Here is a 26,794-nt window from a genome sequence, read left to right as displayed (position 1 = left end):
AAAAATTAAACGGCGTGTACGTGGGTCGTCCCGTTCCAGCCTCGAGCCCATCTCGCCTAATCGTTTGGCAAGGCGTCGGTTTCCTGGCCGGCGCGTTTTATTTGTTTATTTTCGGTATGTCATGGGTTCGGATCCAAGTCGGGCATCTATTTCCTCGTGACTTGACGAGATCGGGATCTCGTAAGTTGGCGTGGTTAGTTAAATTCGAGCGAAACGGTCCATTTCTATCGGATAATGTATTGATTACAATGGCTTTGATTATTATTTACTGAGCTTGGTAAATAATTTTGATGGGTTTACAACGCTTCTGTAACTATTAGATGTATCTCCATCAAGACTCTCTTGTATAAGACGCCGATTCGTTCAGTTGTGTTATACAGCTTCAACGTTTATTTCAAATACGTCTCTGTAAGAAAATACAGAACGGCATTGTTGACGAATTACGTAGATGACTCTTTCGCTAATCGAGGAGGGCGTGGTGTCTGGACCGGGCGATGGAAATGCTCAGATGTACACGTTTTAGACACAAATGCCGGCGTTTAGTTGATTGGACTTTATTGAAGAAATTGAACGAATTCTTGACAAGTGCACTGCTAGATGGTCTTGGTTGATCGAGGCGAATATGTTGAACGTGTTTTAACTTTGAGAAGTAGCAATCGGAAGAAAATATATAGTGAACCGTTATTACAATTAGCCGAACTACTAAAAGACGATAAAATGGACATTCAGTGTTTTAATTGACAATATCAGTCTTGACCCAGGGTGAAGTGACTCTGCAAACGTTTTCATGATAGACACTGTAAAGGTTCATGTATACAAACGAAATGAATTAGTGATGGCGATACTGTTGAAGAAATCGCAGCCTTTCTGCAGTAAAATGAGTGAGTTTGTACATTATGTAAATTGGATTAAATGAAAGACTAACTATTTGATAGACAATTAAAGTTTACGTATTATTATTCCACAGTGTGTTTGAAAGTCTGGACAAATATATATTAACAGGTCAATTGAAAAGTCCCCGGTCTACTATAGTAAAACACATTTTTTTGCAAAATTAGTTTTTCTTATTCAACATAATTACCTTCAAGGGTGATACACTGATTATAGCGACCTTCCAACTTTTCGATGCCATTTTGTAGTACGATTTGTCCTTTGCTTCAAAACGACTAAAATTTCTTCCCAGCAAGAATTCTTTTGAGATTTGAGAACAGGAAATAGTCGCTGGGGCCAGATCTGGAGAATACGGTGGATGAGGAAGCAATTCGAAACCCAAATCATGGATTTTTGCCATCGTTCTCACTGACTTGTAACACGGTGCATTGTCTTGGTGAAGCAGCACTTTCTTTTTCTTCAAATGCGGCCGTTTTTCGGCGATTTCGTCATTCAAACGGTCCAATAACACTATGTAATAGTCGCTGTTGATGGTTTTCCTTTTTCAAGGTAGTCATTGAAAATTATTCCATGCGCATTCCAAAATACAGACGCCATAACCTTGCCAGCCGACTGTTGCGTTTTCCCACACTTTGGAGCGGGTTCATCGTGTGCAGTCCACTCGGATGACTGTTGATTGGACTTCGAAGTGAAATGATTACCCTTGATCATCTTCAAACACTGCTCCTAATCATCAACTCGTCGTTGTCTTTGGTCAAAACTGAGCTCGCGCGGCACCCATTTTGCAGAGAGCTTTCTCATACCCAAATATTCGTGAATAATATGATGTACGTTGAGTTGATATCTTTAGAGTATCTGCTATTTCATTCAATTTCAATTTACAGTCATTCAAAAGCATTTTCTCGATTTTTTAAATGTTTTCGTCAGTAACAACCTCCTTTGGGCGTCCACTACGTTCACCGTCTTCAGTGCTCATTTCACCACGTCTAAACTTAGCATATCAATACTTGATGGTTGATTTTCCTGGGGCAGTGTCCGGAAACTCGGCATCAAGCCAATTTTTGTTTCAACTATAATTTTTCTCCTCAAAAAGCAATATTTTATCAACATGCGAAATTGTAGTACGTGTTTTTTTACCCATTTCTTTCACAAACACTAAAGTTGCTTCACTCAAAATGATATAATTCACAAATTAATAATCCGACAGCTGTCAAATTTATACACGCACATTTTGAGAGTTAGGGCTAACTAAAAAACATATGGATTTAATTCTATCAGCTTCCATAGTAGGCACTGAAATGACTTCTTTCAAGTATTTGTAAAAAATGGCAAATATTTTGAAACTGTTTGTCAGGAAAGTGGGTATCACATGTGTATATCTAAAGGGACACAAGGAGGTGTTTTATTATGAAAATTTTGGAAAAACAACAATTCAACAAACTGAGCTAAGAGCTGGATCAGAAAAGGATATTTACTGGATAAAAGGAGTTGAAATGACCAAGAACCAAAAAGGGGGTATATATGAGACTAGAGGGATAAATAAATCCGAAGCCAAAGCAACTTTGAGACAACATGTCGTTGAAATTGTTCAATTGACATCAGTAGATATCAGCGGTGACAGTTTCATTCGCATTTAGCAGCCTGAATACAGTCCTGCAATGCACGCACCAGTTGCGACATATGCACAGAATTACTTTATGATCATAAATATCCCGCTTTGGTGTCGATGTGCATGGATGGCTCTCTTGGATTAACCCACGACTCTGTGCTTAAGACTATCACGGTAGATCCACATTTCATTGTTAGTAACAATACGTTGTAGAAAACCCTTAATTTTTTTTTTGCCTGGCAAGCATTAAATCGTGGCGTGGTAAAAAAATAAACTACCACATTGTATCGATCGAGTATTTTCATTACAAGTTTCCAACAGCTCTTGATGACTTTTTAATAGTCTTTACATTAAATTGAAAAAGAAAAACTTTTATATCGCAAATGGTTTATTGGTTCGTAATTCGATATATTCGGAATATTAAAAAAAGTTGAACTTCAGAAAATAAGGTATAATGAGAAAAAGAGCGTAAGAACAGATTAGCGGCATGAATATAGTTACAGTAGCGTCCTAATTACCGTCATATATTATAAATATTCTAATTTAATTCTTTGATTCTTTTAATTTTTTTGAGATCTGAGAACAGGAAATAGTACGATGGATGAGGAAGCAATTCGAAGCCCAATTCATGGATTTTTGCCATCGTTTTCACTGACTTGTGATACGGTGCATCGTCTTGGTAAAGCAGCACTTTCTCTTTCTTCAAATGCGGCCGTTTTTCCACGATTTCGTCCTTCAAACGATCCAATAGAGCTATGTAATTCTCGCAGTTGATGGTCTTTCCTTTTTTAAGGTAGTCAATGAAAATTATTCCATGGGCATCCCGAAATACAGACGCCAAAACCTTGCCAGCCGACTGTTGCGATTTCCCACGCTTTGGAGGAGGTTTATCGTATGCAGTCCACTCGGATGACTGTCTATTGGACTTCGGAGTGAAATGATGGGGTCATGTTTCATCCATTGCCACATATCGGCGCAAAAACTCGAGTTTATTACGCCTGATCATCTTCAAATACTGCTCCGAATCATCAACTCGTCGTTGTTTTTGGTCAAAAGTGAGCTCGCGCGGCACCCACTTTGCACAGAACTTTCTCATACCCAAATATTTGTGAATGATATGATGTACATGTTCAGTTGATATCTTTAGAATGTCTGCTATATCATTCAGATTCAATTTACGGTCATTCAAAATCATTTTGTGGATTTTTAAAATGTTTTCGTCGGTAACAACCTCTTTTGGGCGCCCACTGCGTTCACCGTCTTCGATGCTCGTTTCACCACGTCTAAACTTAGCATACCAATCATTGATTTTCCAGGGGAAATATCCGGAAACTCGGCATCAAGCCAAGTTTTTGCTTCAACTGTATTTTTTCCTTTCCAAAAGCAATATTTTATCAACACGCGAAATTTCTTTTTATCCATTTTTTTCACAATAACCAAAGTTGCTTCACTCAAAATGCTATAAGTCATGAACTAATGATACTATAGCTGTCAAATTTATACAAGTATCCTTTGTGGGTTAGGGGTAACTAAACAACATATGGATTTAATTCTAGTAGCGCCATCTATGCCTCGGGCCGGGGACTTTTCAATTAACCTATTAGTCTACACTGCTAAAATTCCAATAAAAAAGGACCTTAAAACAGTTCTTGAAAAAAAGAATCTTTGCCGATCACACAAATATGTCTATGGTAAAAAACATATCTCAAAAAAAAATCAAAAACATAACTGACATATCTAGTGCTGTACATCCAACAAATGGACTGAATAGTGTGAATTTCTCAAACAGAATCAATGAAATATTTCGGCATTCATCCATGGTAGATTAAATTTGAAACATCACGTTACACTAAACGTAGAAGAAGTAGAGCCAAAATTAAAGAACTGTAAAGGTTAATTGAAAGATAGTTCCAACTTGATATAAAAACAAAGAAATTGGTTTATCAGACTATTATAAAGCCTACTTGGATTTCAAATATAAGGTTGAATTGAAACATCAAACCAAGTATAGTCTATTCAAAATTGTTTCGTACATACGTCATCAAGATCGTCTAATCAGTTGCTTCGAATAGGAACGAGATAATGGAGGCCACCTTTTGCCTGTAAAAAATTCGACAGAGAGGTAAGCATTTTTACTGTTAAATATTAATTTGCTGCGATTTTTATTGAAAATATTTTTAGCGTGTTGCAGCTGCATTGAATATTAGTACGGACACGGTCACTAAAATATCTCAAAAAATGAAAAATATAATCTTGAATTCACTAAAAAAAAACGTCTTCATATGAAGCGGGTGACGAATCAAGATTAGCTTGATGTTAGTTCCATCAGAGATTAAATATATGAAATGTATAAAAACAGGGAGTAGTTTTTCAATACAACATAATTTAATAGAATTATTTCAGACGAAACTGTTATTCTGAAAAGTATCCAAGAGGTCTAATGGAACTTCCGGATATTGCTTTTAAAAGAATATAAGCATTTAAAATTTTAAAAGCATTTAATAAAGTGAAGAAGGACCTAGTATTTCAATTTATGTACTTAGATGAGACATGCATATTTCAGAATGGGACCGATATACCCAATGGCAACTCATGTCAATATGATAATAAAAATAGTGTTATGACAACAGACATAAATGGGAAAAAGGTCGACATGGGAATAAAAATTGATTATGTTTTAGTAATCTTAACATTTATTAATAATTCATTGCAGATATAATGTACTTCATACTGGAAACAGGAATGGACAATAACACCTTCGGTTTTTATGAACTCGATCAGGCATATAGAAGAAGAAATTGAAATGGTGGAATTGTGAACAAATGTTAGATAGATTCGAAAATTGACAGCTTAGAATATTGACTTGAATGAAACTTTCTGAATATGATGTGATTCAATGCTGCCAACTTCTATGACAGAGTGATGAGAGTGGAAAGAACTAAAGGTGAATATATAATTAACATATGATAACTGTAGGAAACGTTATAGAAGAGCATAAAAGATTTATGTGCACAGATATATGTGTAATTGTTCAAAATATACATGAGCATTTGGTTACAATATATCAGGAGAGAAAGTCTAGTAACTGTTTTGAAGATATGTATTAACACGACAAACTAAGGAGAAATACAGTAACATAAAATGTCTTTACAAGGAAACACTGTACAGAAGGACACAAGAACTAAGCGTAAAAGGTAAGTATGTTCTCTAATGAAAGTAAAATATATTGCTTGGATATACAATTGTTAATTAGGTGGATTAGGCCTCTAAAGCATACAACTACAAACGTGTCTAGAACTCTTAACCCACAGATGGTATAGAAAAGAGGTAAATATAAATATAATCCAAAACAATTCTAACCTACAAACTATTATAACTGTGTACTTAATTGTTACTTAAAATGAATTATATTTGATAACAGTATTTTTGTTTAATTATGTTATTTAGATTAGAATTTTGTTGTAAGCCAAACTGAATTAAAACTCAGAGTTGATACGGCAACATTGCGACGTTTTTGAAAACTTTTTTGGATAGACTATATTATTATAAACCAATATTTTTGTAAATCTTTATTACAGCCTATTCCCGATTTTCACAACAACACGTCGGACGCCATCCACGGTACAATCCGAACGGTCCAAGCTCGCTTTGCATAAGCTCGTATCGATCGGTCGCCGCCCCCGAGTAGGGGGCCCGGGGGCGGTTTCGACGGCCGTCGGGCTGTTTTTGTAGGCTCTGTGACGCAAAACGGGATTACTCGTGATTTCGTGGGGAACCGTCGTCGGATTCGAGAGCGTTCGCTCCCTCGCCCGCCGACGATTTGAAACACAAAACATAGAATTATGGATTGGGAACTTAAATAAACACTAGTCATCGTGTTCTGAGTGCTCGTCTTAACCACTAGAGGGCCGGACATAAAAGGATGGCAGATTTCTTTCGTTTCCCTGGATTTGAAATTTTCTCAGGATATTTTACGTTATATTTGATACTAGCGACCCGCCCCGGCTTCGCACGGGTGCAATGCTGATACTAAATTAAATACACTACAGAAAAAATATGAACGCTGTATATAAAAACATAGCGGCCCACTCCGACTTTGCACGGGCATAAAATATATATGCCTATGTCACTCAATGAAAACATGATTAAAATCGATCTAGTATTTTTGGTTCATTCATTACTGCCCTTGGCCTACACGCATTAAATTTGGAGTAAAACAATTCCTCTTCCCCTATACTTACTATGAAGATTTCCTGCTATCTTTGGAATATCTAAATTCATACAATTTTTATTACATTACACATTTTTAAACGCAAATTTTAAATTTGTAATATCTCCGAAAATATTTGTTTAATTTACATGCTGTAAGGAACCATATTGATCTATATTAATTGCACACTGTATTTAAGGTACTTAATTTGATAAGGATTAATGCTGTATTGCTTAAAATAGCTTCGTAAATAAGCCATTTTCTCACGTAAAAAGTAAACAATAAAAATGGTTAATGTGGGTTATCCCTAAAAGATAAACATATACCATCGCGGACTTTTTTGTAGACCATTTTATGGTGTACAGTACTGTAGTACATTAATTTGATCTAACTCGTAGGGTTAGGCAGCGTTTTTGCTAATTGCTAAATAAGCCTAAAAAAAATAGGTTAATTTACGACATCACGTTAGAAACCTCTAAAATTACCAATGTTGCCTTAGTATATTATGCATGTATTATACATATAAACCTTCCTCTTGAATCACCCTATCTATTGAAAAAAACCGCATCAAAATCCGTTGCGTAGTTTTAAAGATTTAAGCGCACATAGGGATATAGGGACAGAAAAGGCGACTTTCTTTTATACTATGTAGTGATTATATACATATTGTTTTTGTTATCTTTGTGTATAATTTTAAGGGAATTTGTTGTTATGACTTTAATTTTACAGCATTTAAGGTAAATATTATTTGTTAATTTTTTAAAATTTATTATTACTACTGTTCTGTTGTACTTGCATCAGTATCAGTATGTATTTCCCAAATTAGAACAAAACTAGTCTACTTAAGCTAAAGTTAAGAATATACTTATAAACTAAACAAATTCGTGCGGTTTGATTCGCTTCAATCTCCTGATTTCCTACGTGTTTCCAGTAAGTTCCAGTAACTGTATTGCTTCCACGATGCTGTGTGAACCTTGGATCACATTGTGTAAACATTTGATTTCGAGGGCATCGTGCTTTTTATGCTCTTCGTTCGTCACGTTGGGAATTAATCGTAGCGTTGCTATTATTTGTTTTTGCAGCGTTGGATTAATAGTTAGTTTGATATTTTAGTGCAACCCCATAAGTCCAAATTGGCTTTATGATTGGCTGATAATACAATCTCTTTGATTTTAAGTCAAGTTGAGACCATCTTCCGACTAACCAGTACAGTTGCTTGACTTTGAGTCTAATCCGCTCTGCTTTTTGTCTAACATTATGTTTCCAGTTTAACCTACCATCGAGATATATTCCGACGTATTTAGTTCATTCTGCTTGAGGAATCGTGCATCCGTCAAGTGATATAATTAGGAACCTGTCATTTCACCGCAACGAAAATTAACGTGGACAGATATAAAGCTATTAAGCTGCATTTTCCAAACTTTAGTCCATTTGTAGATTTTATTGACCGCTACTAGTACCCTTACTACAGCCTTAGAGAGAGATACATCTTCTGCCATGATACTTGTGTCATCGGAAAATGTTTCAAGAGCTGTTTCTTGGATATCAGCAGTATAGATCTTGTTTAAATGCAAGCACATAATAAGAGTGTTATTTTCCAGGATGTGAACATTTAAATAAAATGAATTATTTTTCAAAGGATTCTACACTCTCGCAGAAACGGTTCCGTTTAAGCTTCCGAATGTATTATTTGCATTTCAGACCGATCAGATGAATATCGACTCAAATATGGAAGATTATTGCATAACCAAGAACCATTTCCTAATTCTAATTTTAATAGTAATTCTTTCATTAAAATATACATCGATAATTTAATTGAATTGCATATTTCATCTGTATATTCACAGATCATTTCACTTAACTTATAGAAAAGGAAATATGGCTAGAAGTTAAATATTGGCATCAACAGTTGCTCAGCCCACATTAGAATCTTCAAAAAGAATTAGAAGTTGAAGTATAAAATTTTTTTCAATGGAAGGAAATTGAGACGTTTGAAAACTGAAAATTATAACACGTATTTCTCCGCAGATGCTTTTGAAACAGGCGAATCTATGCCTTCAACCAGTGGCGCCTCTTGATTAAAATTTCAAGGTGTTTTGCAATATTTGCAAAAAAACTATTTTTTATAAATTAAGTCAATCCCGCGTTCTTTTCCGTTTGCAAGTCTGGTAATCATTAAAATTGTCTTTTTCGGAGATAAACGGTTTTTCAATAGATAGCATTGAAATAGCTGTTAAACAAACTTTGGCCATTGAATTTCTATGAAACGTTTTGATGCGCTCTAGTGTTGAAAAACACCAAAATTTTAGAAGAGGTACTGCGTCATTTAATGTTCTGCAATCGTTCTTTATCAACTGTGGGATAAAAGGGCCATACAGAAGTGAACTTATATTCGGGAAACTTACCGCAATGCTCTCCAAAGTATTCCGAAAAGAAAAGTAATGCAGAAAATTGACCTTTTCCAAAATGTGTTATCATACACATATCTATAGCAGAAATTCGGTGATTAAATTTATTATTGCATGAACGGTTATCTTTATTTTTCTTGGCTCATGACTTATTATATCTGATGCTTCACTAATGATGTAATTCGTGTGTGTGCGAAGCTATCTCTAGACAAAAGTTCTAGTTCACTAGTTCAAAACCAAATTTAACGAAAACTCTGATCCAGATATTATACCAGCAAATGATTATCTTTTTTAAAACAATTAATTCTACACAACATCCTGAGTAAAGGCAATATAATTAGAGAAATAATAATTAATTTAAATATTACAATTTTGAATATATTCTGGAGAAATAATTTTTGAATTTATAGTTTTTTATTTTATAATGTTTAAGGCAATAACAATGTACAACCAGAAAATAAGTTATTAGTTGTCAGATTAGATATTGTTTTTTGATGTGTTTTTAAAATATTTTATAAAAATGTTAACTAGTATTTAAATAAAATATTTTGTTAAAATTTCAATTCTTAATTTCCCCCCGTAGGAAATAAACCCGCTTGGCGCGCCCTCAGGTGGACTAAACGCACGAAACTTGGCTACGGCTTTCTACATAGTAGATAGCATCCTATGCCTGTCTATTCTATGATGTAAAACTTCGTGAGGAGGAGGATAAGGAGACGGCGGTGGAGGCGGCAACGTCATGACGGTGACGGGATATTACGGGGGCGACCTCTCATTAAGGTCGGGGTGAGTATCGATCCGGCATGTTGAAGTCTCGAGCAGGTTCTGGTTTGTTTTCGACAATGGGGTCGTTATCGATTGGAATGTAGGTCGATAGTGACATTCCTGGTGATCGTGTATATGTTACCGTTACGGTGGATTGTTTGTTATTGTTTGTTTTCTAGGCATAAAGGAGGTTACTGCGGCTTTCTAGTAGTCGGTCAAACCGATATACTGCTATGTTAGATATGTATTTAATATACTGTTTTCCAGTTTTATTTTCGTTACTTATTATTTAAGACATATTTTTTAACAGACTTGAAAGAACAACAAGAATTTGTTGCCTCCGCCGGGAATAGAACCCGCGACCTCCGTGTGTGAGCTGAACACTCTAACAATTACATCATAGAAACAGTTGCCTGTGATATGATGAAACTGAATGGCTTTTGCACTAAACGACTTATTTTCCGTCATATAATTCAGCAATAACATTATACACAAATATCTGATTCTTTTGGACAAAAAAATATGTGAAAACTTTGTACGTGCCTTTAGAATATGAGGGTTTCCCTCGATTTCCTGGGATTCCACCATCAAATCCTGATTTGCTTCCAATTGAACCACAAAAAAAGAATTTTGAAAATAAGTCCATAATTGACGGAGAAATCGGTGAACATACATTTAAAAAATATGAAAATAATGAAACAAAAGTGTTATAACATATAATTCGCATCTAATGCATATATTATCGAAGGACTTATAGTACAGTTAATTATACAGCCACAATAGTTTGTGGTGTAGCGTTGTTTTGTTATATTTATATTGAACTCTTTTGCACACCACCTATCAGGTAAAGGTGGGGCGCGTTTTTTTAATTAATGGTTCTCCTGGAGGCATATTCCACCTAATTAACAACTGTATATCCAAATGATATATTAGACAGCTTTTCATTAGAAAGCCTATTTCCTTTTTTATATTAAATTTTTGTTTCCTTCGTTATTGGGTTTCCATCTTATGTTTCCTTGTCAAGTTATTTTGATACCACTGTATTTCTACATATTTCCTCTAATACTACTTGGTGTACATCTTGTAAAATTGTGCCGATTTATTCTATATATTCAGATTTAATTACTGCATTCCATCTAATACATTTATCATTGGGCCATAAGCCTACTTAATTTCCACTCTATCTAACGCTTGTTTACGATTCCAACGATAGGAAAACGAAGGCGATTTCGTCATTCAAACGGTCCAATAACCCTATGTAATAGTCGCTGTTGATGATCCATCCTTTTTCAAGGTAGTCAATGAAAATTATTCAATATGCATCCCAAAATATAGACGCCATAAATTTGACTGCTGACAGTTGTTCATCGTGTGCAGTCCACTCGGATGATTGTCTGTTGAACTTCGGAGTGAAATGATGGAACCATGTTTCATCAATTGTCACATATCGACGCATAAACTCGGGTTTATTACGCTTGATCATCTTCAAACACTGCTCCGAATCACCAACTCATCGTTGTTTTTGGTCAAAAATGAGCTCGCGCGACACCCACTTTGCACAAAGCTTTCTCGTACCCAAATATTCGTGAATATGATGTACACGTTCAGTTGATACCTTTATAGTGTCTGCTATTTCATTTAGTTTCAATTTACGGTCATTTTGTGGATTTTTAAAATGTTTTCGTCGATAACAACCTCTCTTGGGCGGCCACTGCAATAGTAGGAAGACTGTCCTGCTGCCTTGACCACTGCACCAACCAAGATGGGACAGGAAGGTTTTGTTCTTTGTATTTCAGTCTATTCCTAATTGTAATTAAAATAGTAATTCTCCAAAAAAAGAATTAAAATAATAAAAATTGAAAAAAAATAGAAGTATAAATATTTAGATATGAAAGATATTGAGATATGAAAACTAAAAATTACTTTCTTCTTTTTTGAAATGGGCAAATTTCAGTCTTCCACGTCAGGCAGATAAGGACACTAAAAAGAGTAAGAACTAAGTGTGGTAATATTGCAAGCAAGAATTGTTAGATATATTTATACATTGAGTAGCTCTTAATTCTTACACCTTTATTTCAGTATCTTTTTATCTCTTCAGTTTGTTATCTATCAATCTTATTTAAAAGTGCCAGGAATCTATTTCAATTCATTAGTGAATAATGTTATATCTCGATTTTCTTATATATTATTAAAATACGTACACCTAATTTAAGTAAAGCTTTTAATATTTACCACTTAACCACCATTTAAAATGTTACTATTCGTCTAATGAAACATGCTTCATATTTGTTACACGTAATAATTATCAGATTTTTAGAGTTTTTATTAGAAAATATATCATACAAATGATTATTATTAGCTTTTAAATAAAAATAATTAACTAAAATAATAAAATGAACTTGATGGGTTACAACTTTATATATGCGAAATCGACTTCTTATTTATTTTCTGGTTTCGACTTTCAACAGCGTTATTCTACGTAAGCACTCAGCCATTTTATGTATTCCTAAACAGACGCTTCACTTAATTATGAAGAAAAAATTGCATTTCTATTCTTACCAGAGTCAATTAGTACAAGCTTTAAAGGAAAATAATTATGTATATATATGGCTTTGTAACATTTAGACGATAGATCGCCTGAAACCATAAAGCCATATAAAAAATAAGTCAAAAAACGTCGAGAAAATAAGTGTCATAGGTAAAGTGAATCTAAAAAACTATTAAGATTAACTATTTTAATCTGAAATGTTAATATAGAACAAATGGTTTTTCTATAAACAAATTTGATATCCAACTTTGGAAATATACAATTAGGTGCTTGTAATATATTTTGAGCGGCAATGGATAGGAAAAAGTCGCAAAGAATTATGGAAAATATTGTATCCATTTTCGGAATAAATACCATTTTTTAATGAAAACATTATCAAATAATTTTGTTTGCAATTACACAAATTCAAAGAGGTTGATTTATAAGACAATCATGAAGCCAATTTGGACCTATGGGGTTGCACTAAAAAATCAAATCAACTAGTCATCCGACGCTGTCAAAACAGGGTTCTTCGATTGATTACCAATGTCTATCGCTACGTAACCAACGAAGAACTGGAAAACAAATGGATTTGCGAAGTTATCCAAGATTTCGCCTTGAAACACGAAAGAAGATTACTAAATCATACTAACGTGGAAGCAATACAACTGCTGGACAGCGCGCAGGATGTCAGGAGATTGAAGCGAACCAAATTATGGGAACTTATATAAAGTGTATACCTTTAGTGTAAACTATAGCTATAAGTTATTATAATTTTATAATTGAGGAATACATATTAATGTATTTTCTCGCACTCGTCTTACTAATAAATTAATTTATAAATAAGATTGTACTAAGCGTATTTAATAAAGATGTTATAAAAGAAATATACACAAATTCTGTCCGAAAACAAATAGAAATTCGTAAATAACCCAAACAATCTATTCATTTAAATTTAATTTGTGGACTTAAAAGTGCACATGTATTCACTCATATATTTGAATAATAGGAAAAAAATACCCGTGGAAAAAATGGTTATATTTGTTCTTTTATGCCAAAAACTGGCCGTAAATATTTGTCTTATACAAAACCAATAGTGTGCGTTCAATATGTTCGCCGATTTCTCCGTCAATTATGGATAAATTTTCAAAATTCTTTTTTTATTCGAAAGAGTGCCCTTCCGAGGTGATACTATTGGAACCAAGTCATAATCTGATGGGGGAAGTGGAGATATCGAGAAAAAAACTCAAATTTCAAGGACAAGTACATATTCAGTTTTCTTCTTAAGCACTAACCACATCGTATGAGAAGTCATAGAAATATTGAAGGAAACTGCTTATATGGTGTAATAATTAGAGAGTTCGGACATGCGGAGGCCACGGGTTCGAAGGCCGGCCGGGACAGCGACAGTTTGATGTTCTAGTTTGGTTATAATATCTGTCAAATCACCTAGGCTAGGTAGCGGACTTCGGGGCCTGAAGCGTTCCTTATTTTCGATAATTGTTTCTTTATTCCTATTTTTCCTCATACGGGCTGCACCTTTACTTAGCTTACCCATTGTAATACTTACTAAAACAACTGTGTAATTTATTGGGTAAATATCTAACATTAAAAAGAGAAAAATAAAATATTTTTAACACAAAAATTGAATCATCTTCAAAAAGTAAATAAGGGACTCACTAAAAAGTAATAAATAATTAAAATTAGATTTTTAACACAAAAAAAACCTTTTAAAATAAAATATGTACATACTAATCGTTGTAATAAATAAATAAAAATATACAAAAACCTCATTTAACCTATCTAATACACGTGTTTTATATTCTGCTATGTAAACACAATTTTGCTTAATACTAGTGTTGGGAACTATCGACTGAAAACAGTCGATAGTCGCAAAACTGTCGGAAACAGTCGATAGTCAAAAAAATAGCGTACTAGTACTAGTACTAAATAGTAATTACTAATTTCAGTTAAATGCACGGTTCGACTGTTTTTTTTTCATTCGTGATGTCAGATGAAGATGTACGAATTCTTGTCTGTATAAAATGTGAGAGAGGAAAGGACGGAGATAAATGCTTGGAGCAGTTAATTTTAAATGTCTTTATATTCTCCAATGGTAGTATAAGCGAGACAGAGATGTAATCACGTGATAACTTTAAAAAAGAAAGGAAAAAAATACTAATTTCTATTATCATATAATAAATAATATAATTTTAAAGGAAGTAGGATTACTTTTATACCGAATGTTGTGGATGTGTAAAAAGGAATGGAATAATAACACCACAAATATTTTATCCTGTTTTAATACATTAATTGCTATTTTTAAATAATATAGCATAATAAATATAAATAGTACAATAAAACTTAAATAAAACCTAAAGAAACCTAAAGATTTTCAATAACCATAACTACTAAATAAAATGTAAACATATACCTAATCATTGAAAAATCTAATCCATGATGAACCTAAAAACGATCGGACAATAACTACCAAACCCTTTTTAAATAAAAGTTTTATTTGTTTTTGAACGGAAATATTTTTAAATTACTGTGAATATTATGATGTTCAACTTTTCTCCCGTAAGGTGATTTCTTCGACCGTTAATTATTTACCCAGATTTTGAAAAAAACTCGTTGCCAGGGGACAGATGTTGCGTTTATACAGGAATATTTTATGTGTAACTGATATAATTCAGATAGTTTCATTTTATGGGTCAGCCAAAAATCCAATGGGTTTTCTAAACGCCCCATAAATGGAATTTCTAAATATTGCTAAATCTGTAAAGTTGCTGCAGTACTTGGAGTAATTATTTCTTTCATTCTAGCCATTTTTTATCAAAATATCTCCAGATGTCAATACATTTTTGGTCAGTAGTTTTGTCTTGAATTTCGAGTTGTGGAACTATATTTGTATTTTTTGAAGTTAGAATGGAAGATACCTCTTTTGTGATAACTTTTTGTATCGCCTCAGCATTATTTGCAATACCAAATCCTGCTTTTTTAAATCTAGGATCTAAAAATGTGGATTTCCCGCATATCGTATTCATTTCTAAAATTGCCAGTCTTTTATTGATGACATCTAATAGACAATTTTGTCATTTTCCCTCCTTTCACTTGTTAAAATCCTGGATTTGATGGAATGTCCTCTTATTAACCGTATAATTAAAGACATCTTCTGCCAGATAACTCGGTGGTCATTATTTCAATGGGCTTTAAAAGTTGAACACCCTCTGTTAAGATAGTCCATTCGTTAACAAATAAAAACTGTGGTACTCTTCTTAATAGCCAACAAAATAAATTGTTGAATATTAAAGTAGAGTTTTCCTATCAGAAAATGTACTTATTACAAATATTTAATATATTTTATTCGCCTCTTTACGGTTAATATTTTTAAAAGAAGTTTAACAACTGTTAATATAAAAAATTCTTCAAATCTTTTGGATCTATGCAATTTCTGAAACCTTTGGAACCCAATTTTAGTTTTCAAGATTATAGGAAAAAAGTTTCGACAAACAAGAGGCTTGGACAAAAATCGTGTAACTTTATCAAAAAAGTATTACCTATTATACCAGTCCAATGTATTACCTATTATGCCAGTCAAAAGTATCTTACTATTTATTATTTATAATTTAATTGTTTTATTTAATTTAATTGTGCCCTCGAAATGTAGCGTTCCAAAATGCTGCTATATTAATTTACAATATATAGTTATTCACAAGCAAACTACAAAAAAAAACATAAAACCACATATATTATATATAAATCTATATAAGCATAAATTCGGCGCATTACTTTCAAGGTCGCGGCTAAGACGAAAGGCCAGAACGTTAAAAATAAGTCGAATGAACTAGTAGAACCGAAAATAGTTACTAAAAGTAAACGACTGAAACAGTCGATAGTAAATAGTAATAAAATCAGCCGGACCGAAAATAGCGACTGAAAACAGTTAGTAGTAAAAACAGTCGAACCAAAAATAGCGACTGAAATAGTCGATAGTAAAAAGTAGTCAATTACTGAACAGTCGATTGTTCCCAACACTACTTAATACCTAACTAACCTGTTTTATCTATTTACAATATTATTTTAACTACCACCAACTGATCACTATGAAGTCGACGAGCCCAAAAAATACAAAAATAATGTTATAATTCTGTGACATACAGAAAATTAAATTAAGAACAAAACAAATCTAATATTATTTTCCTATAAACACTGTCTTCGGCAAATGCTCCAATTCAAGGCGCGTATGATTTATTGAAAAACACTGGGTACGCGGCAAATAAAAAACCCTATAGATACTATTTAAAAATACTAATGATTAATAATTCGTGCTCTCTATATTTGATAAATCCGTTGACTCATTGTCGCAAGACAATGAATTTGATAGCAAATGACGGGAATTAACCGCACTAAATTTTTTATTAGACACTCATCAACTATTAAATCTCCAACTAACACATACGAACTATATCTATTAAGTGCTTGGGTATATTTGGTTCAGGGTTGGAACAGGGTTGGACAATACATGCACAGCATGTATTATTAATTACATTTAATTAAAATACAAATTGCAACATACTATCTCACATGTTTTCAAATGGCGAAATACAAAATAATAATAGAATAATACAAATAATATAAGTGTATTTGAAATATAAAGTAGAAAATACAGTCAGGTGTTGGGTTATATAACTGGAATAGAACTAATTCAGCTTATTCACCAGTAAAAAAATTTCCTTTCAGGAAGACTAGATTTTTAACTGACTTTAAAAAAGGAAAAAAGAGGTTCTATGTTCGGCTGTATATATATTTTTTAATGTATGTTCGCTGATTTCTCCGTCAGTTTTGGACCGAGTCCAATTGGAACCCATTGGAACCAAGTCAGGATCAGATGGGGGATGGGGGAAAATGGAGGGAAACACTCAAATTTTGAAAGCATGTACAAAGTTTTCACATGTTTTTATTTAGCTAAAATAATCAGATATTTGTGTATAATGTTATTGCTGAACTGATGTGACGGAAAATCAGGAGTCGTCCAGTGTAAAAGCCATTCAGTTTGCTTTTTGAGCCATATCTTAACTGCATAAGTCATAACTGCACGTATGGTGTAGCGGTTAGAACTCACTCACACGTAGACGTTGCAACGTTGCAGGTTGGATTCCCGTCGGGGGCAACGACTTATTATTATTCTAGTTTGGTTAGAACATTTGTTAAATCCCCTCTAATCGTTCCTTATTTTTAATTATTGTTTCTTTATTGATATTTTTTCGGATATGGATTGCATGCGGTAGCTACTTGACTTACCGATTGTAATACTTAACAAAATAACTATGTAACTTATTGAGTAAATATCTAACACTAAAAAGAAAAAAAAGAAAATATTTTCGGTTCATTTTTTCTTGTAAAAATATTTTATTTTATTGGGTAATCTCAACGCGAATAAATAATTGACCCACACAGATCTCGATCTGGAAATAATCTAGAACTGTCCCACCGCAATGTCACGTTTAACGAATTCCCATAATTCAATGGCTCGAAGCTAACCGCGCGCGACCGTCGTGAGTCCTCGTCGGAACACATCCCCTTGAATGAAATCAAGCGACAGGAACACGTTCATTCCAACCCAACAGCAACGACGACAAAAAAAAACCAAGCGCAAAATCAATTTTAAGATACCTCCTCGTAAAACGCCGGCTACTTTCGAAACGACCTTGAAATCACCCACCGTCTCGAAACCTTCGCTCGCCTTTATTATTATGCGTTTCATCATAAAAATCGGGCGAACAAAAAATAATCACGTCGACGCAATCGGGTCCCAGGGACACCAGAAACTCCCAGACCGTCTCTGTGCAAATTGGCGTAACTAAGTCGCTACCGGGGTGAGTTACGAAATGAATTAATTATATCTTACATTAGATATTTTTAGCACTACCTTAGTTTGCAAATTAATTTATCACTACTGTTGTGTTCTACTTGCACTAATATACAAGCAAGGAGAGTACGACATTGATACATCAGTATCTATTTCCCAAATTAAAATAAAACTCAACTACTTAAGATAAATTTAAGAATACACTTATAGACTTGACAAGTACGTGTGGTTTGGTTCGCTTCGATCTTCGGATTTCCTGCGTGTTGTCCAGTAGTTATATTGCTGAAACGTTGCTATGATTTAGCAATCTTATTTTATGTTTTAAGGCGAAATCTTGGATCACTGATTTCGAGGTCATTGTGCAGCTCTTCGTTGGAATTGTGGAACCTTGTTTTGGGTGCACTCAATTAATATATGGTTTGATGTTTTAGTATAATCCCATATTTGCACACCATAGTTTCAAATTGACTTTATGATTGATTGATCTGAGATCAATTTCTTTGATTTTAGGTCAATTTCAGAGTATCTTCCGGCTAATCAGTAACAGATCAATTGAAAAGTCCCCGGCCTGACACGTAGATGGCGCTACTGGAATTAAATCCATATGTTTTTTGTTAGTCCTAACCCTCAAAAGAGGTGTGTATAAATTTGACAGCTGTCGCATCATTAGTTTGTGAATTAAAGTATTTTGAGTGAAGCAACTTTTGTTATTGTGAAAAAAAATGGATAAAAAGGAATTTCGCGTGTTGATAAAATAATGCTTTATGAAGGAAAAAATACAGTTAAAGCAGAAACTTGGCTTGATGCCGAGTTTCCGGATACTGCCCAGGAAAATCAATCATCAGGAATTGGTATGCTAAGTTTAAACGTGGTTAAATGAGCACCGAAGACGGTGAACGCAATGGACGCCCAAAAGAGGTTGTTACCGACGAAAACATTTAAAAAATCGATTAAATCATTTTGAATGACCGTAAATTGAAACTGAATGAAATAGCAGACACTCAGGCACGTCTACATCATATCATTCACGAATATTTGGGTATGAGAAAGCTCTGTGCAAAGTGGGCGCCGCACGAGCTCACTTTTGACCAAAAACAACGACGAGTTGATGATTCGGAGCAGTGTTTGAAGATGATCAAGCGTAATAAATCCGAGTTTTTGCGTTGACATGTGACAATGGTTGAAACATGGTTCCATCATTTTACTCCGAAGTCCAATCGACAGTCATCCGAGTGAGCTGCACACGATTAACCCTCACCCAAAGCGTGAGAAAAAGCAATAGTCGGCTGGCAAGGTTATGGCGTCTGTATTTTGAAATACGCACGGAAAAATTTTCATTGACTACCTTGAAAAAGAAAGGACCATCAACAGCGTATATTACATAGCGTTATAGGACCGTTTGAAGGACGAAATCGCCGAAAAATGGCCGCAGTTGAAAAAAAAGAAAGTACTGCTTCACTTAGACAATGCACCGTGTCACAAGTTAGTGAAAACGATGGCAAAAATCCATGAATTGGGCTTCCAATTGCTTCCTCATCCACCGTACTTTCCAGATCTGGCCCCCAGCAACTATTTCCTGTTGTGAGATCTCAAAAGAATGCTCGCTGGGAAGAAATTTTTGTCGAATGAAGAGGTGATCGACGAAACTGAGGCCTATTTTGAATTTTGCCAAAAAAATGTGTTTTACTATGGTAGGCCGGGGACTTTTCAATTGACCTGTTACAGTTGCTTGACTTTGAGTCTAATCTGCTCTGCTTTTTGCCTAACATGATGTTTCCAATTTAACCTACCATCCAGATGTATGCCGAGGTATATAGATAATTCTGCTTGAGGATTCGGGCATATATCAAGTGATTTAATTAGATTAGTCCCTAGTCTATTTGTAGAACTTATTGGGTGCTACTTCTACTTTTTCTAGTCTTAGGCAGAAATATATAGTTTGCCATAATAACTGTGTCATCGGCAAATATTCCAAGTACTGTTTCTTTTGTTGTCGGGATATCAGCCGTGTAGAGCAGAGCAGGAGTGGTTCCAAGAGACTACACTGGTGAATTCCGGCCGAAATAAGTTTAAATATTGAGAATTCATCTTATGCGAGACTAAATTTTCTTTCGAAAATATATAATTCCAGCAGTCGACAGTAATTCCGCGGTAACACTATGCTCATTTTGTAGATTAATCCCATAAAAATATCCATTAAAAGCTTGTGAGACGACCAGACCAGGAATATTGTACTGCAGTTTTTCCTTTCCTTTCCTATGCATTTGGTCGAAGTCTGGTATTTCTATAACTGGTTTAATACCGTTTAACAGCAGCTTCTCAAATAATTTTGATATCGCAGCTAGCAGCGAAATAATCCTGTAAGATCCAACTTGTTCCGTCGGTTTGTCAGGTTTCTTAAGCATAATTATTCGAGCAACCTTAAGACATTCCGGAACATGTTTCAGTCTTAAACAGGCATTAAAGCAGCTCTTCTAATAACCTAGGCGAAATATCAACAATTAAAGGAGCCTTTTTAGGATTGGGGTTGTTGTCAACTCCTGTGAAGTAAATACGTTGGCTAAATCTTCTGCGAATAATTCAGCTTTTTCATCGTCGCGTTGAACCCATTCATTTTGATCATTTTTAATAAACGGTACTCGAATAATTGATCTTCTAAATCTCCGAATTGCTTCCCATAGCGAGTAATCTTTGTTATATTTCGCTTGCATATTCTTCGAACCAACTTTGTACATATTCTTTAATATTTTTATTTCTCTGATTACTAATTCTCTTAAATGTTGTTTTTGTGTACAATATTTCTGTTTCTGTGCCACAATCTTCTAGCTTTTCACATTTTTTTTATTAATTCTCTAATTCCGATGAGGTATTTTACTTCATGTTCTGATTTCTCTCTTGATATTGTGGTAATTATTTTGCAGCAGACCGAATTTGTTCGATTATATTTCGGGTTTGATGTTGACGAAAATCGGCTATACTTTTGAGTCTTAAGTTTAAACTAATTTGTTCCTGTATAATAAGTCTAAACGGGTCCCAATTACGAGTAGTACATTTGTTTTAGATGAAATTTGTAAAATGTAAAAAAGAGTGGTTTTTTCAACGTAGACATAATTTAATACAATTATTTCAGAGATAACTGTTAACCTAGAAAGTATGCATAGAAAACTCAGATATATGCAGCTCTTTGAAGGATGTAAGACATATATATCAAAATATATATAGATATGTGGGTAATTGTTAAGAATATAAATGAGCATTTGGTTAAAATGATTGAGGAGAGAACAGTTAGTATTAAAACTGACATATATATCAAAATATATATAGATATGTGGGTAATTGTTCAGAATATAAATGAGCATTTTGGTTAAAATGATTGAGGAGAGAACAGTTAGTATTAAAACTGATTTGCAGATATGCATGAGAGAGAACGCAGTGCTTAAATATAATTTTATCAATAAGAAAGTAAACAGGTAGACATAAAAGGAAGTAAGGAGAAATACTGTGATGTTAGACATGATCAAGACAATGACTTGACAAGGAAACACAGCATCGAAGGAAACAAGAACTAAACATAAAAAGGCAAATATACCCTTTAATGAAAATAAAACATATTACTTGGATATACAATTGCTTATTAGGTCGATTAGGCCTCCAGGGATGATGGTTGATTATGATGGTTATTATGATACCATAGATGGCTTGGAAAGGAGTTCAATGTAAATATAATGAAAAACTCAACCTGCAAATTATAGTGGCTGTAGAATTAATTGTAGTTTAAGTCTCTGTATGCATTAGATGTAGCATAATATTAAATAAATTATATTTTATAGCATGTTTGTTTCATTATTTTATTTACATTAGAATGATCACGGCGTTCTGACGTCATAAATATAGTGAGTTCACTATTCTAATGAACAAACAATACAAGCAACACTGCTACAGGATAACATGCAGGAAATCAGAAAATTGAAGGGAAATAAACCACATGAACTTATAAGTGTATATAAGTGTTTAATACTAATTTTAGCTTAAATAGTCTTATTTAGTTTTTGATTTGGGAAATACATACTGATGTATTTATCCCACAGGCGTTCTGCTTGTGTGTATTGATGTATGATAAAAGAACAAAACTAATAATATTGTTTTATAAATTAATTTTATAGTAAGCATATCTAAAATAAGTAATTTTTAAAAACTCGCACAACTTCTGTCAATTTGTAACAGCAGATGAAATAAATTTTGAAAAATTACTGTTTATTGCGCTGTGAAGTCTCAACATAGTCGAATTGACTATGAAATTATTATTGAAATAAAAGAGCAAAACAGATTAAGATACACTGTTAGCAATAAAAGAATCGATAAGTGAATTTCGCACACTGCAGCTAAAGTGTTAACTACGGTCATCAGACTCAGTAAAATACAATTTACATAATTTTATGTTCGCTGCTTTTATTGTGGTTGGGATTTCCCCGAATTCATATATCGACATATTGTTTTATCGGAAAGTAAAAACATTTTAATGATAGTTTTACGATTTTTAACATTCAACATATGGTGTATTCAAAGTTTATTTGTATATGCGTCATCAAGATGTTTAATGTACTCATTTTATTCTAGTTAAAAAGAGATACAATGCTATCTGATTAGTTTGAATACATACATGAATGAGTCTGTTGAAGTGTTTAGTGGTCCATTATAACTCTAACCTACAAACTATTGTCGCTTTATAATTAACTATAGTTTTTAGATATACTATAATGGTAAAACAAAATATATTTGATAACACTTTTGTTCAATTATTTTATTTAGATTAGAACTTTGTTATATGTCAAAACCAAACTGAACTAAAACTCAGAGTTGATGCGGTAACATTGCGACGTTTTGACGTCACAAATTTCGATGACGCATATACAAATTTGAATAGACTATATGTAAGGTTTTTTGAAAAATTAAAACATACTCTATTTTCACATAAATCCGTTATATATTCAGATTTAAATATACTTGAACCTAATTGAACCTCTTTGAAAGGATTTAAATTCCAGTTTGGACTAGGAATAATTCTTGGGGATTTTTTAAAATTACCGATTTATCGATTTCAATTAATTTCTTTAATATATCTATGTATCGGACAGTAACAAATATCTAAAACCCCCGAAAAAAAAAATAGTTACTTCATCGCTCCAACCTTATTTTTTCTCACGAAATTAATTTGGGAAAAAAATTTCGATACTCTGCCTCAAAAAGTCCTACTCTTGACCGAAAAAGTGTCTGATGACCAGGAGGGTACTCTCAAAACGAAAGTTCAATACTCTACTTCGAAAACCCTAATTTGAAAGTCAAAGTTCGATACCATCTTTGATAACTAGATTTTTAAGTATGGGCCAAAGAATATCACTGAAAAATTTATTGATATACTTCTGACATCCATAGCTTGGATTCCATTTTGAAATAAGCAATTCAGCTGTCTTCCGCCACCATTTTCTTGGCTGCGGTAATACTCAAGGTTCATGCACGCTTATGTCGTACTGGAAATATGTAGGTACGCCTGTATTATAACAATTATTTCCTTTAAAAAAAACGTCCATTGAAAAAAATGGCAAAATATATATAAATCACAATATTTTCCATCAGTTTATGCAACTGTTTTCCACACTTCTAGTAACATTGAGATACCATGTCGAAATAATGATGTTGGTTTGGCAGCGACTGAATAATCGCACATTTTTACAGTTCATCAGCGTTTCGAAAATGTATACTAGCCAAATCACACTGCATCGATCTGAATAAGTGGTAATCAGAAGGCGCTACGTCTGGTGAGTATGACTTTCCGTCTGTAACTTGCTAGTGCTGGTCTTTTTTATAACAATACGTCGATCAATTTGTTCAACTGTTATCGTTAAACAATTGCAGTAATAGTTTAATCTGGATTTAGCAGATCGTAATATTCAGCACGTAGATTTAGCACCATATGGACAACAAGCCATGAATATTCCGATTCGCTGTTGAAACGTTTCGAAAGGGCATTTTTAGTCAATCTGTGTGGTAGCTCTTTCCCCAAATTGGATCTTTCGCATTTTTTTTAATTCCCTAGGCCATTCTTTGTCATTAACATCCAAATCATCACTTTAAAATCGTTGAAATCAAAAACCAACAAATGAGATATGGCCGATAGCGGCATCAGCATACATTCCTCAAAATGTTTGATAGACTTCGACAGCGGACTCCTTCAAATGAAACACTAGATGAGTACCGTCTATATATACTGAATAACGCAATAATAACAAACGAAAAACCATTACCAGGTGTGTTTTCGAAAAAAAAACTACATAATTTTCAAGAAAGGGGAACATTTTATTAATTTAAAGTATTGGCCATTTGATTCTACACATTTTCTCTATCTTTCAGGCAATTTATGGATGCCATCCCAAAAAAACTGTTCTTTCAGCAAAACCATTCATCGAGCCATTTCCTAACTTAGTCCTTTGTATTGCATATCGAAATCAAAAACAGTGACCTTTTTCTATTGATTAAATAATAAAAGTAATGCGTGTCGCAAATGCACGTTTCCAGAAACTTTTCAAAGATGTATACATCAACAGTGATATTACTTTCGCAAAATATAACATGTATAACATGTATTGCTTTGAAGTTTGATGTCACTAGAATAAAATGACATGTGTATCAAATCACAACATAGTTAAGCCTAGTGACATGTTAGAAAACCCGGTAATGAATTTCCGGTACAGCTGGTACTTTACGTAGAGCTTGTCAAAATCATCGAATTTAGTACTTCGGTTGTTTAATAGTTGTTTACTTTGTTGCATCGCATCTTCACCAACAGAAATTATTGATCAAAATGCATGCAACCACCTAATAATTTTACGTTACCTTACTTATAATCTGATTCTCTTTGTATGACCGATAGCATTTTGGGAAATATATTAAAATGTTGATATTATAAGGAAGCTTTTTTCATAAGGATATATCAAATAAATTTCAAAATTTATTTTTATTGTTTATTGAGAACTACATAAAAAATACAATTTTATTTCCTAAAAATAGAGATTAAGTGTTTGATCAAAGATCACAAACTATAAATCTAAAATTTAACATTTACTTATATACTTTTATGCTAATACTACACGATTCATATATTTTTTAGAGGATACATCTATTCCCGTTTTAAAACTTCAACACAGTCAGTTTCCGATGACGAATTAAAATAGTAGCATGGCAAAACTGGATAACAAATATTTCCATGAAATAATAAGATAGATAATCGGTATAAAAATATACAAAAAATACACTCAATTTAATTTTGTTTATTCACTTTAAATACCATTAACGGTCTTCAGCATATATAATAAAACATATATACCATGATAGAAAATCTTAAACTAAAACACTCCTAATCACCTACATATTCTCATTGCATGTAATAATAAATTATTTACCAGTTCTTACTATATAATAAATATTCTCTTTTTTCTTTTAAGCTTTAAAATCCCAACGCTATACAAACCAAATAATTATACGAAAATTCAAAAATGATCAATGATAATTGAAATATTTGTATGTGACATCAGATTTCAAAAAGAGTGAAAATACTTTATTTGTGGCCTTTTTCACTTTCTTCGGCCTTGTGTAACGATTTTTTGTATTCTACCAATGTTAAATATAAAAAATAAAGTCATTGTTAAATGACATTTCGCAAACGTGTCAAGGACGTAGCTAATACAATATTTATATTTGTTTTAAGGAGAAATTAAGTGTCAAGGTGAAAACATATAATGGATTGCATATAGTCGATGTGTCCCCGTGCATATCGGGTTGACATAAAGTAAATACAAACTTACCTCTTTACTCCAAAGTAACAAAATCGTTTAGCACTTAAATTTTGAGTTTCTGAAACAATTTTAATATGTTATAATTATATTGCGTAATAATATGAAACGAGTACTTGATGTTATATGTTACTATTACAGTAAAAGGAGATTTTCATATCAGTGAAATGTTAATAGTGTAAACAATTGACTGCTTTTGATTGATTTTTAATTAAAATAATTTTTCTAACAAACGTCAACTGCAAGACGATAACAGATTAAAATTTCTCACTATTCGTATTTTGATCACTGTAATATTTTGCAGATAACTAAGAATTGTCATCATATGGTTGTCAAAACATCCAAAGAAATGACATAATTCGAAGCACATCCTAATGACATATTTTAGGTATCAACGTAAATAGTGAACCTTTTAATATTTTCAATATGATTAAATCTGCATCAAGTAAATGGATTCTTACCAAATGTAATCTAATTTTACCTATGGAGTGAGAGACAGTATTAACAAACAGAAAATATCTTGTCACGTGATAAATACTTTTTCATTGGTCTTTATTGACGTTTTATATAGTACGTTCGGAAATTAAATTGCCTCGTACATTAAATAAAAAGTAAATATGTTGCAAATATTTACATTTTAAATTTAGCATAAAACTACTCAATGA

General features: G+C 33.2%; 1 protein-coding gene and 2 long non-coding RNA genes across 10 annotated transcripts in view; 2 read left to right on the top strand and 1 right to left on the bottom strand.

Annotated features, from left to right (window-relative positions):
- drn (zinc finger AN1-type doctor no) overlaps positions 1 to 26,698 on the bottom strand; it is a 155,336-nt gene extending 128,638 nt beyond the window's left edge. Inside the window, exons 1-2 of one of the 4 annotated variants that reach the window (XM_076394014.1) lie at positions 26,591 to 26,698; positions 26,142 to 26,190 (exon numbers count right to left, since the gene is read on the bottom strand). The gene's annotated coding sequence lies outside the window, so the exon portion shown is untranslated. Of the gene's footprint in view, positions 1 to 26,141; positions 26,191 to 26,245; positions 26,440 to 26,590 lie in introns of those variants that run through there. The other 3 variants (XM_076394018.1, XM_076394016.1, XM_076394015.1) reach the window with 3 other exon arrangements.
- LOC143189982 (uncharacterized) lies at positions 5,317 to 9,832 on the top strand. Of its 5 annotated transcripts, none has more exons than XR_013004132.1 (3): positions 5,317 to 5,444; positions 5,597 to 5,694; positions 9,702 to 9,825. It is a non-coding gene; the product is annotated as an uncharacterized LOC143189982 (long non-coding RNA). The 5 variants fall into 5 exon arrangements; XR_013004129.1 differs by lacking the exon at positions 9,702 to 9,825 and adding an exon at positions 6,079 to 6,347; XR_013004131.1 differs by lacking the exons at positions 5,317 to 5,444; positions 9,702 to 9,825 and adding exons at positions 5,754 to 5,827; positions 6,079 to 6,191 and having other exon boundaries at positions 5,571 to 5,694.
- On the top strand, positions 18,206 to 24,098 carry LOC143189984 (uncharacterized). Its single transcript, XR_013004135.1, has 3 exons — positions 18,206 to 18,289; positions 23,716 to 23,824; positions 24,016 to 24,098. It is a non-coding gene; the product is annotated as an uncharacterized LOC143189984 (long non-coding RNA).
- Positions 26,699 to 26,794: the final 96 nt, after the last annotated feature.

The sequence above is a fragment of the Rhynchophorus ferrugineus genome, unplaced genomic scaffold (assembly GCF_030347505.1).
Source record: "Rhynchophorus ferrugineus isolate W39M unplaced genomic scaffold, kcgeb_rfMv2 rfM2, whole genome shotgun sequence".
Lineage (NCBI taxonomy): Eukaryota > Metazoa > Arthropoda > Insecta > Coleoptera > Curculionidae > Rhynchophorus > Rhynchophorus ferrugineus.
Note: the sequence above shows the minus strand (reverse complement) of the source record. Positions and strands in the feature narration are given on the sequence as shown.